We start from the raw sequence: 13590 nt of genomic DNA, 5'->3' as shown, positions 1-13590 counted from the left end.
CACTCTCTGCGCTGTCTGCTTAGCATCAACAATACCCTATCCATGTCACAAGGCGCACCGCTCTGCACAATAGGAAGCACTTAGCCACATGGTCTTAAACACATGCGGCTGATGCCAAACAAAAGAACGTTTTTTGACTTTTTGTAAATCTTTCACCTCAGTGGGTGACTTTTAACCCCTGCTAACCACAGCACGGCGGAGATTGTCACAGGGTTTGTCCCAGAGCCTTAACACACAATGGAGACCTTTCACAGAAAAATAAAATCCAAAAGGGAATGTTTAGAATTATGGATCATGTGGTCATTTTTTGGGGCATTTATCTGGATGAGCAATTTTGTCGAGAAAAAACGAAAAATAATAATAATGTCATATTGTTCCCTGTAGAGCAGAGGTCACTATAGGCGGACCACGGTCTGGGTCCAGACCCACTCACCATCCTATCCACTCATATCTGCCTATTCTGTCTTTAGGAGGTTATAGTGGGCTCAGCTTTTAAGCTAGAGTGAAGATACTGGCATCATATGAAATAAGAAAACCTAAGGAATCCATTGGTACTAAGCATGTCATACTAGCATTTCGCGAAGGAGGATAAATAACGCTCCAAACTTACTTACTAGCTTGTCGGGAAGACCGCTAAATAACACTACGAAGAAAAACTGTCATGGACATTTTCAAATGGGGTCACTTGACTTCTGACTTCAAGATATGTGAATAAAAATGGATTCTATGGGTACCTACAAGTATCCACCTTTACAGACATGCCCACTTTATGATAACCCATGAAAAAAACATTCAGTTGTTTACATGCCTTACAAATATGTTATTTTCACCTATACTAACATGATGTGTTTGAATATGTCTGCATACTGGAGTCTCTAAACAGTCCCAGGCAATGCATAAATTGTGTATGACTGTAGAGCTAAGACTCTTGTGGATCTAATGAGCCCAATTGTATTCATGTGTGATGATGTCTGTCCCCATAGTAGCCATTTCATTCATTTGAATTTTTTGAAACTGGACATCGGTAGACTGATAATAAGAGGGTTTCTGAGCAGTTTCCAGAACAGAAGTGCTCGCCATCCAATCGCTGAAAAATGCAAATTTTGCATAAATCTCCAAATGTCAAAAACAAAATTATACCAAATCACAGCATGGCTTTTTCTATGGTGTTCCTCTAGGTCTTGGTGTCTTATTGTGGTATTTGGAGGGATTCTTATTTTTATTTTTTTTTATTTATTTTATTATTATTGATCATTTCTATCAATTCTTGAGTGGTAAAAAATGGTTAGATTTAGCACCAAATCTGTGTAACAAATTATATAAACCCAAAAATTGTTGCAACATTTAATACAGCATGGGAATGGCCATCGCAGACTTCTATCATAATGTTCTAGCCCTTATAGACATTCACAATTTATTTAAATTAATCAATCAATTAATTAATGAATATTCATTTCTTATTTATGACTAGAACAACTTGACACACAGTGATCAGCTGTATCTCAGATTAATCGTCAGGTTCCCAGCTTTCAGATGATGTACACCACTATGTGGCATCTAGTGTTGACTTTTAATCTACCCTTGAACATCCCCTCTCCCCCACCCTTACCCCTCTAAAAAAAAGAGCCGGAATGGTAAGGAGTTAACCACAACAGCTTTTCTAGCCTTTACAGCACTGCTGTAGCAGCCCAAGACAATCACAGACCAATTGCATGCGTTGTAAATCATCTCACGTGATGCTCTCAGCCAATCAAATCTGTGCATTCCGATAAGCATTGCGATTCAAGTCAGTGAGTGAAATATACACTCACGGGAGAGACGATGGACAGACTCTTAAATGTTCATTCTTTCCACAGGCAGTTCAAAACCATATGTCTTGTCTTGTGTTCCGAGACCGCGGCGATTATTAAAAGTGGCAATGTGAAGCACCACTACGAGACAAAGCACAAATCAAACAGAGCACAGAAAGTAACATGATTTAAGCCTCTACTTCAATATATATGGCACTGAATCATAACGCAAGTAATAGACATTATGATGTTCCAGACTTTTGCTAGAGGATGTTTTCTCTAACTGGACGTCCTTGAATATTAATTGAATACCCCTGTCATAGAGCTAGAATGATAAATCAGCCAGGCTGGCCGAAATAAGCTAATTGCAGATATATTGGTATCTGTGTATAAGTGGGCCAATAAGTAACAATAAATTGCAATACAGAAATGCCAAACTAGGTTTGAGGTCATTTAGAATCAGTGACAAAATTACATAATTTGTCCAACAGAGAGCACTGAAAAGCTTATTTTTCTACTGTAAAATGTCCTGCTCAGTATGCATCTGGTCACCATTAAAACAAATCTATACTGTATTCTGTTTATGTTGTGTTTATGTTTTTAAAAATTAATGTTGGCCAAACATCGTAAAAGGAAGCGATTAGGGGTCGACCGATTACCGGCAAGGATGATTATCGGATCCGATACTCAGCATTTTTACAATTATCGGAATCGTTATTTTTTGAACCGATTGCCGAAATTCAGTGGAGCTCCCTGCACTTTTTGTTTTAAGATAATGTTGAAAAGTTTTCTTTTAATTAAACATATGCTTTGAAGCATTTCAACAAAGTTTTGTGTTGGAGTTTGTGTTATTTCCATTTTTTACACCAAGATTTAAATTTTTACTGCAAATGTGTATCGGTTCAAAATATCGTATTAGTCTTCTTTCTATAATGGGGCGGCAGTAGGTCAGTCCACGGGGACTTGGTTTGGGAACCGGAGGCTCGCTGATTCAAGTCCCTGCATGGATCAAGTACAGACTGTGGACTGGCAGCTGGAGAGGTGCCAGTTCATTTCCTAGGCACCTTGAGCAAGAACCCCCAAACTGCTTCCCAGGCGCTATACAGTAGCTGCCCACTGCTCCTAATACTAGGATTGGTTAAATGCAGAGACTAAATTTCACTGTGTGCTGTGCTGTGTACAATAAATAGTATAAGTAAAAGTGGATTTACATTTACATTTATCATTCCCTGCTAAGGAATGTTTCAGTAAATTCATTAGGTGCAGTTTGTTTGGAAAACCTGGCAAATGCATGGTACAGTATGCCAGGGGACAAACTAGTGAGTGGATAACTATGCTATGCATTGCAATCTGCCCCACGCCTGCAATGCAGACCTTCGATAAACTAATGAATATATATCGTATTGTTCTATTTGGTCATCCAAGGTCAAGACAATCGCTCAATCCATTTCAAAAATCTATATCTGGCAGATGCATTATGCTGCATGGATTTCTAAGACAGCCTCCGAGATAAGACATCTGATTCTTATTGCTCACTTTTGTTTCATAATGCTATGGGGCTCAACCAAGATATACAAAATAAAACCTACATTTCTCCTTCTGAGAGTCTGCTTAAGTGGTATGTGAGCCACCACACATTGCAATCCACTCACCTCTGTAACTTCCTCTGACTGCCTCAAATGCTTCAAAGGATTCTGTAATGGCTGGTATAAAAGACAGAGTGCACTCATTTGTATTGAAATGGCTCTTTTATGTGCCAACAAAGCCCTGTGAGTAACATTCAGGTGAATATATGTCACAGTGATTCTTCAAAAATGCAGTAAAAGCACAGTAAGGCACTTCCTAGAAGCTTAAACCCCGAAAGATCTCTGACCTCGGCCCCATGTCCTTAAGATACACTGAAACATCCGGATAGAATAATTTAGAATAGTCTGTGGCTGCATGAGGCCCAACGTTTAGATATTTGATGAGAGCTGTTTCAGTTATTTCAGTAGGGGTTAAAAAAAAAGACAAAAATTATATGTACTGTATATACTGTATGTAAGGGACATTAGAAGTCATCACGCCAACTCGTTCGCCTTTTACGGCCTCGTTGTGTATACTCGCGTTCATGCGACTGTAGTGTAGTTAGTTTATAGACTAACATTAGCTTTTTATTCTTCTGGCAATTGCATTAGCTCTTCAAAAATCGTAAAAGTGGAGCTAATTGGTAAAGTATCTCGCAGAACAAAACGTGTTAAGTGTCATAAACTTTTGTTTGCGACGGAGCTTATTTACTGCAATAATACAATATAAAAATCCCATTGGGTTTTTGTCGATGGAACCAGGGCATTACTAACTTCCAGGTTGGTCTACAAAAATATGTCATCGTCGCAGCACTCATCATCTCATCAAGCAATGAAATAGAATGTAAGCAATCCGGGGTTGAAATAACATGCTAATGTTATGATCTTAATTAGGGCTGAAACTAACGGTTATTTTCATTGTCAATTAATCTGTTGATTTCTTGATTAATCGATTAGTTGTTTGGTCTATGAAATGTCCGAAAAAGGTGGAAAATGATGATCGCTGTGTCCCAAAGCCCAAGATGACGTCTTCAAGTGTCTTGTTATGTCCACAACTCAAGAGAAGCCAAAAATATTCACATTTAAGAAGCTGAAATCAAAGAACTTTGACTTTTTTGTCCTAAAAAAAATACTCAAACAAAATGAATCAATTATCAAAATAGTTGACTTAATTAATCTAATAGTTGACAACTTATCGATTAATTGTTGCAGCTCCAGTCTCAATTAAATGTGTGTACTAAACTGTAATTGTGAGAAACATGGCTGAGTATAACGTTCAGAAAGTTCAGCACACACTGTTGTCTCCACTGCAGAGAACCACAGGGTTTAAAGCATGGCTCAAGGGAATATCTGCACTGGTGACAGGCACCACAGATGTAATGCCAGCCACCCTCTAGTCACAGCTGGAACACACCCAGTTTGACTAAAGTCACAATAAACAAATAAATAATGCAAATGCCCTAAATTCAACTTTTAAACATTTTATTTTTTGCTTTAGCACGGAGCAGATCAAACTTTCTTTTTTCTTTTCCAATAAACATGTCATTACAAAGTAAACTAATTATTGGTCAAAGGCCAAGACACATTTATTTATTTATTTATTCTCCAAGCCAGATCCAGCTAAAAGCCCAGAGCATCTCATTAGCATTTCCACTAAATGAGGAAAAACAGATGTTGACTAGCTAGTTACAATATGTGATATGTGACCTACAGTTAATTAGAGGAGAGGATGTATCCCGCTCCACTGACTTTACTGCTTGACTTCTGTACAATACCTCTATCTCCTGTGAGCTTATTAAGGCTGACTTATTTTCCCAAAACACCTTAAACTGAGTTCTTAAGAGAATCCATACTGCAGCTGTATTGTAGCCTCGAGATATTACCTTTGTTTAAGCTCTCACTCTGGAACTGCAAAGGTGAGATGAGGGCTTGAACAAAGAACTGACAGAACAATGACTGGCACTGATGGACTGAATGCAGAAAAGATCACACTGCGTGATATACTTCACTATCTAATTAGTTTTCTCACATATGATAAGTAGACTGACATGCAAAACATCGTGACAAATCCATAACTGACAGTAATAAGGACAGCTGTAGCAGGGTTAAGAGTGAGAAAGAGCGATAAGAGGGCAGAGATGCAGACAATCCGAGACTGATGGGGGAGGAAGAAAAGATCCACCACTCAAAAAATGTGTGATTATTAAAATAGATTCTTTCAAAACTGCATACACCATTCCCCTGGTGCAGTGATTTGATCATCTGTCAATCTCGCTGACTCATTTCCATGCTCATTGCAGCCTGTTATACTGGTTCGGTACTAATGGTTCCCATTCGCACATTTCATTCCACTACAGGTGGCGGAGTTTACTACCTCTGATATCTGACGCCGAGCTACTGATCTGATAATAGTGTTCTTGCTGTGCAGTACGTGCCCTTCCCCACATGGAAACGGGGAGGGAGAAAGGTGCTAAATCATTACACAGGCTTGCAACCCACAGCATCTCCTCTGAATCTGTGAAAGAACATCAGTGGAAATTGAAACACCAGGAGGAAGGTGAAAAGAATGAAAACGCATTTCACAATTGCTCCTGTTTCCCGTTCCTCTCACTATACACTTGGGCCCAAATCATTTCAGGCATCACTACCCACGAGTCTCTTATCATATAATACTGAAATGGTTACCCCGAGGTGTCCATTGTGCATATGAATAAAGTCATATTTGCTAAATGATAAGTAAGTTATGATAGTAATGCACTGTAGGGAAAATATGCTATGATGAAAATCCCATTTTCATAACTCATCCTGTTTCTTCACTCTGTAAAATCTGAGAGCAAAAAATTCAAAATCGAGAAGCACTTACTGTATTTTGAAATACCAAATTCAAGCCTGCTCTACAGTGCTAACCTGTAACTATTCAGCTAACAACCCCCTCTCCTACAAAATTACCTTCCCATACAACTACACTGCATTCTCAATTACATTTCGAGAGAAAAGTTTTTTTCTACCAGATTGCGACCGCAGTTTTAGAAAAGTTTTAAACGCTTCATTAATGTTGTAAATTGAAACAAAACAAAACAAAAAACTCAACACTACTTGGTTAGGTTTAGGCAACAAAATTACTTGCTTATAGGTTTAGGAAAAATAGTGGTGGTTTAGCCATGGTTTGGCTTAAAATGAATACGTAAGTGAAAGTTGATACAAACAGCGGTTCCCTGGGGGAAAGCCCTGTGTTTGTTTGACCCATCCACCACCCCTCCCAACCGCCCGTGGACGTTTTTAGCTTGTTATACTCGTTATTATACCACGTAAGTAACGATGCATCATCCTGAAGGGGTTTACTTCACAACAAAGACCTGCTAGCTGTACATTATCCTTCTTATTACACAGCTACTTACTTAAGAAATCAATAATTTGACACAAAAACAGTCCGCCAGAGTACGAGTTCAGAACTGCGTCCATAGCAATGGTCTGCTATAAAGAAATAACAGACAGTATACGCTATGACTGAACAATCAGAATCAAGTATTCAACAAAGCTGTATAATAACTTTCAATAATGTTACTTATAACCTATAACCAGACTATCATTACAAATGTATTTGTAGTCAAAAGACAAAGGTAAACTGTCTTTGTAGTTGAAAATGCAGTTTAGTTTTAGTTGTATGGGAACGTAACTTTTAGGAGACAGGGCTGCACCTAATTACTTCCTTGACCTTATGGTCACCTTTTTGGTGACATTTTGGTGTTCCACAGGGCAAGACTATATCTAGCCAAATTTAAAGGTGTACTAAGAAATATTTGTATATGAACAATGGATCAAATGGCCATGTAAAAATGGATCGCTAATACTGACAAAAACCCACAGGTAATTCCCCTCAGTTTTACAGAGTTTTTATTTAGCATCTTTCTGCTCACTGTTTTGGTTTTCTGGCGGGCAACTTTGCAGTTCTGGTTCACCGACACTGCTCTCATCATCATCTGCTTCATTCAGAACACAACCTACCTTCTAAAAACAACATGATTGTGTCATGCTGTTTGAAATCAACACCATTTAATGGATAAGGCAGGCAATATTTTTCTTACCGCCAACAAATGCCCCGAAAAGAACAAAACCAACAATGAACTGATTCTACTAACAAGAATTGCCGTTGTAGACAAAGCCTGATATACTATAGCTTATTCTTCTGAGCCATAGACCTCTATTAATGTGCAAAAAAATATTAAAAACTCATCAATGTGGCACACCATTCCACTGGGTGACATGTTCCTTCAAACATGGGCAGTGTTTACTTGGAGTTAATCCCTCGTACGTGGTCCCGCTGCAGCAAATATTTACTTGTGCACCAAATCTGTGGCTGGATCTAGTCCCCAACAAATGCACTGTTTACTCCTATTCCCTTCTTTTAAATGAAAGTGTATGTTTGTGACCTGTTAGTCTATAATGGGATTTGTTTATAATGACCTATAGATTATTGCCAAACTCCACCTTTAACTGGCAGTGGCTTATGTTACACATTTTAGCGATACTAAAAAGCCTAAATTTAGACCATTTTTAAACTCCCAAGATTGTTTTCTGCCTTCAGTGCCCAAGGGCGGCAGAATTAGTGCAGTCTTATTTGTTTCAGCACCAGAATGCATTTTGTGTGAAGCGCTGATGCAACAGACAAGATTAGATCATTAGTCAGCCATGGGATTGTTGCAGCTCTTGTTAATTACCGTTTTATCACAGACGCACACACACATCTGCCTGGTGTGAGCGCACGTAATAAAGAGGTGAAGACTAGATGAATGCAAACCGCTCACCCGAAGCGATGCGAGCATGAGGTGCCGTGAGCTGTGTAACTGTGGACTGCTGAGCATTGTATTTCAATATTGAAAGATAATGCTGAGGTGGAAGAACATGGAAAGCCATCCAGGTCTGTAACAAGCTGCTCCATCTGAAATAACCTGCTCCATCTAATGGAAGACGACCACCCAGCGGTACGATTAGTCTCATTCTGACTTCCACCTGTGTGAGCCACACCCCGAGGGCTTTCCTCTACATCCTTTGGTATGAACAAGACACTCCATTACTTCTAAGGATAATTCACCACTGCCTAATTTATCCCCCCCTGGTTCACTTCAGGTACCAGAGTATTTTATAACCTCTTTACCGTAGTTCACCCTATTAATACTTAAAGAGAAGAGCGCCTTGAGCCTCCTGTCTTCCATCATGACAATAAAAATGGTATAAATCTTTTGCCAGTCCTGAAGCTCATAGCACAGGGAAAGACCTCACATCAATCAAGCAACAACCAGCAAAGCTGAAGTGCAGAAGCACCTTAATATGCAATTCATCTGATGGCCACTAAACACTGGCTCAGAGAAAACCCCAAAGAAGGTTCAGGGTCTTGATGTTAATTTCACGCCATCTTATGCAGGTCTTGTTGGGCACTTTGAAAACAACTAGAAACCTAGTTCCAAGTTTTAAAACTTCCAAACACAAACCTGATAGATGTCACAGATACTTCATCCGTATGTCCATGCTTTCTATTGTATCTATATTGTTACAGGGAGGTTAAGCCAACATGAATAAAGTTTTCTATCACACTTTTAGAGCAAAAACACTTAGTCCATCAACAGAAAATTAATCGGCAACTATTTTGATAATTGATTCAACCTGCAGCGAATGCGTGTTTATACGTGAAATATGAGATAAGAATTTTGTTTTTGGAACTATTCAGTGAATTAAATGCCTGACAAATCAAGATCATGTCATCAAATTGATGTAAAATCCTGTAAATTCAACATATTACACAAGTTGTCTTACAGATATCACAGACACTGTTGCTGACATTTTCACAATATACTACACTTGATTATAATTTCTTCCAAATTACGTACTTGCACAGCATTTTTCCACTCTTAGGGCTACCTGCAGTGCATAATGTGATTCCCAAAAGGCACTGCCCACTGAAAGTAACATTACATACAAGTGCTTCTATAGAAAAAAACATTGGTATAGAAACAAAAGCTACTTATTTAGGTTTAGGAAAAAAATCGTGGTTTGGGTTAAAATAACTCCAGAAGTGGCGTTACATGCAAGTGTAAGTACGGAAGTTACTTGACACTGCTCCTACCCCGTGTGACACTTTCACACAGGGTAGGAACACCAGTCTACTGGGCAAAAGTCCGGTGTTTTTTGACCCACCCCAACCTCCTCCCTGCGTGGCGTTTGTCGCTCTTAATACTTCCCGGTTCACGATTAAGTGAAATACATATGAACTGATTTGATGGGGATATATACAAATGACATTTAGTTTTCATAGGTATGGCTATGAACAGTGTATGAGAACAATCTCAACACACACAAGGTGAACATACGGTTACAGAGGCGATTTGATGTTGATTGTCTACAGGGCAGATGTCTAAGTACACACTATAGATGTAGCACTGCCTGTTAATTAAGAAGCCTGTCAAGTATCTAAACTACCTGTGGATTATATTGTAAATGTCATCAACTCCTGACTTTCGATTTTTTTCTACAATGTAATTTATAGTCAAAATAGCCACTTAGAACGCATTGCTCAGGTAAGTAGTTTGACAGAAAATGCGTTTAACCTTTTTTATATTAAGGTAGTAAATAGAACTGGATAGCACTCCCTCCTCAGGCCTATTCTGGGTATCTAAATAGACCTAAGCAGTAATAAGATCACATCTAGCATGAATTTAGCTTCAAAATGATGCCATGACAAACAACAGACCATAATTAATCATTTATTCAGGTTGGCTGAACAGCAACAGTGTGAATAGCCTCTGGGTTGATAGTTTGTACTCATGTTTTCTCAATGGGGAACATGAGATTTCCAGGGGAACTGGACTATACAGTCACTTAGAGTCATGTAGGGTTAGATTGCTTTGCAGATGATTACTCTGCAGGGCTCTGCTGTTTGTGGCATGTGGAAAATGTGCCATGCAAGCACGCACGTGCACAGATGTACTCCAGATGGTGCTCAAGCACCTGCCCTTTTGGCCTCTGACTAGATAAGTGCTGTTTTTCGAAAAACTTTTTTTCCATTTCTTCTTCTAATTTTATATTTTAGTTTTTCAATTCAAACACGTTCAAGCGTGTCGCAATACACAACTCCTTTTGAGTTTTAATTCAAGCCCCTTCCCCTTGTTCTTCAACTTCCCTTGTCACAGACACCGCAGTTAACACACACAAATTGCATGTAGATAAGGTGCCAGAGTGCATAAAAAAGCATCAAAATAGAGCTTGTTTATCAAAACATTTTTTCAGGTGACGAGGGAGACTCGTGGCTGCCCACAGAATCCATTTTCATTCACACATCTTGAGGTCAGAGGTCAAGGGACCCCTTTGAAAATGACCATGCCAGTTTTTCCTCGCCAAAATTTAGCCTAAGTTTGGAGCGTTTAGCCTCCTTCGTGACAAGCTTGTATGACATGGTTGGTACCAATGGATTCCTTAGGTTTTCTTCATTTGATGCCAGTATCTTCACTCTAGCTTTAAAACTGAGCCCGCTAAAACATCTGAAAGATCGATTGCATTAAGAAAAAAATAATTAGTGGCATTAAAACTAATTTGCATTAACACGTTAGCGCGTTAACTTTGACAGCTCTAGTAAGTACACAAAATATGCTACTGTATTTAACTTTATTTTTTATAAATTATTATGAGAGGGGTGCCCTTTTTTTTTGCTTGAGCACCTGCCTCCCAAAATGTCTGTGCACGTCTCTGTGTTTGGAGTTCAAAGTGTCATATAGTAAGGTTCTTTATTAGAGCAGAAGCTACTATTGGGGCAAGAAATTAGACAACGTGAAGCATTCAATTGAAGGCTACAGGTGATTGCTGTGTTTTGCATGCAAAATAAATTACAGCATGTCTCCAAATTATCTCAGACACCTGTGAGTCCCAAACACCACCAGAACCACTAACAGGACTCTATAATGATGTTCAGATTAGTTGGTGGTGTAGTCTATAACCTCCATGCAGGAGACATGGGCTTTTACTTTTAAAGTGAAAAGATTCTGCAATCATTAACGCTTTTTTTCTAATATCTAAAAAGAGTAGGCTATACTTAAAGCTGCAGTGGGTAGAATTGGAGCAAATATGATTAAAGAAAGTTATCTTTATAAAACGGTCACTATATCCTGACAGTAGTGCATGAAACAGGTAACAAAATCAGTTTAGTTGTAAAATGACAAAGTGTGTGACCTGGCAGCCATGTTGAGATCAGTTGAAGAAATACAAACAACCGCACACCAGCCGAAGCACAGTCAATCGGAACGCTCAATTGGAACGCTCTGTCTGAAATGACCTGTGATTGGCCAAAGTCTCTCACTTGAATTACAATATGCTGAAAGTTTATTATGAAGTTTTTTGTCCAATGATGCCCAAAATATTCTGCCTATTGCAGGTTTATATAGAAGGCGATATGTGACTATATACTGTATATTATCATCGTTGCTATATCTTTTGCATTAAAAATATATTATAGCAGCATGCCTCCAATTTATCTCTCAGACACCAGAACCACTTACAGGAATGCTGTTCAGGATAGTTGGTGGTGTAGTCAATATAACCTCCAACCATGCAGGAGAAATTTACTTTTAAAGTGAATAGATTCTGCAATCATTAATTGCATTTCTTTTTAATAATATAGCCCTGTGAGCCTTATGAATAGACCACATTATGAGTGAATGAAGTTTTTGAAGGGGGCACGCGCCGTTGCCTCCTGCAGCGCGTGGCACCGCTCTCACCCCTCGCGCTGGGCGAGGGGGAAGTTATTGCAATAATAAAATGCTCTTATTGATATGCATATGAGGCGAGATACAAAAGTCAAACTAACTAAGAAATGCAGCTGTCGACGCTCAGCCTGGTTGAATTGACGCACTCATCGAGGTTTTCCTCACTATAGTGTTTGAAAAACTTCCCCCTCCGGAGATTAGCGAGGCAGAGTTGAGGTGTAGTACGACTGCTCATTTCACGGCCGGGAAGCGACATGATACGGTGGAAAAATATTGGCAATGCAAGCTCCTATCCCGTGGTCAAATACACAAATAACACACTGAGAACAGTAGCCGAATTTGGGCTATGAATAACGATAGTCTTACCATGTTTTGGCTCCAGAAGTACGTAATAAAAATCCCTTTCAGACGGGAAAAAGAGCCACAAACGCCGGCTGAGCCTCCTCCTCACACGGGCACATCAGCAGCTTCCTGCGGCTGCAGCCCCAGACTCTTTCTAGTCCGACACAGTAAGGAACTACTTCACCGTTTGGATGTATCCTGGTGTTGAATGTGAGTATGGAGCTGCCCGCTTCAAGTCTCTCCCTCCCTCTCTCTCTCTCTCTCTCGCTGGTCATGACGTGTGAAGCAGGTACTAATCTTATTACACCGGTCAGTAGAGGTGATCCCGGCTAAAGCCCCGTTACACCTCCTCCTCCTCCTCCTCCTCCTCCCACCACCCGCATCATTATCTGCTAGATATGCAACTGACCAACTATAAGGTATCCATCCGCCCCCTGAGGCACATACAGCACATTTAAAGGCTAGTACCGCACTTATTTTCAAATTTTAACAGATTTTCAAAATGTGAGAGACCCCACATATAATAACATTTTATGTTAAATTTAAAGCTTCAATAGGCAGAAAGTTTTTGGCATCATTAGGCAAAAAAATCCATAATAACCTTTCAGCATATTATAATTCAAGAGTGTTCTGAGAGAAAACTAGACTTCTGCACCTCCTCATGGCTCTGTTTTCAGGCTTTAGAAAATCTAGCCTGTGACGGGAGACTTTGGCCAATCACAGGTCATTTCAGAGAGAGAGAGCGTTCCTATTGGCTGTGCTCCGACTGGTGGGCGGTGCTTGGTATTTCTTAAACTGATCTCAACATCAGGTTGCAAACTTTGTCATTTTACAAATAAACAGTACACTACAGGATATTTCTGAAAACATTTTATGCAAGAAATAGGCGTTACAGTAACAGAATATTGATTTGTATTTTATCAGCACTGCCTAGTTTCACCATTTGGTCGGAATTCGCGAGTAATAGTCTCGTGGCTCTCAAAGACGGATCAGCTCTGACTGGTTGTTTTCCTCCGGTCTGTGAAACCTTGCAGATGCCATTATGAGCACCGGAGGACACACATTTTTTTCAGATTACCTGTCTCATGCATTCCTGTTAGGATAAATATGACTGTTTTATAAAAATAACTTTTTTTTAAATCA

The 13590-nt window shown here is 39.4% G+C and overlaps 1 protein-coding gene across 4 annotated transcripts in view; it reads right to left on the bottom strand.

Annotated features, from left to right (window-relative positions):
• Window positions 1-13590, bottom strand: part of LOC141773910 (protocadherin-15-like) — a 316265-nt gene that overhangs the window by 242297 nt on the left and 60378 nt on the right. The window contains exon 1 of one of the 4 annotated variants that reach the window (XM_074646069.1): window positions 12472-12779. The exons of 2 other annotated variants lie outside the window; for them this stretch is intronic. The gene's annotated coding sequence lies outside the window, so the exon portion shown is untranslated. Of the gene's footprint in view, window positions 1-12471; window positions 12780-13590 lie in introns of those variants that run through there. One more of the 4 variants, XM_074646071.1, reaches the window with a different exon arrangement.

Source organism: Sebastes fasciatus, chromosome 9 (assembly GCF_043250625.1).
Source record: "Sebastes fasciatus isolate fSebFas1 chromosome 9, fSebFas1.pri, whole genome shotgun sequence".
Taxonomy (NCBI): Eukaryota; Metazoa; Chordata; class Actinopteri; order Perciformes; family Sebastidae; genus Sebastes; species Sebastes fasciatus.
The sequence above is the reverse complement of the archived record's forward strand: the minus strand, read 5'-3'. Positions and strand labels throughout refer to the sequence as shown.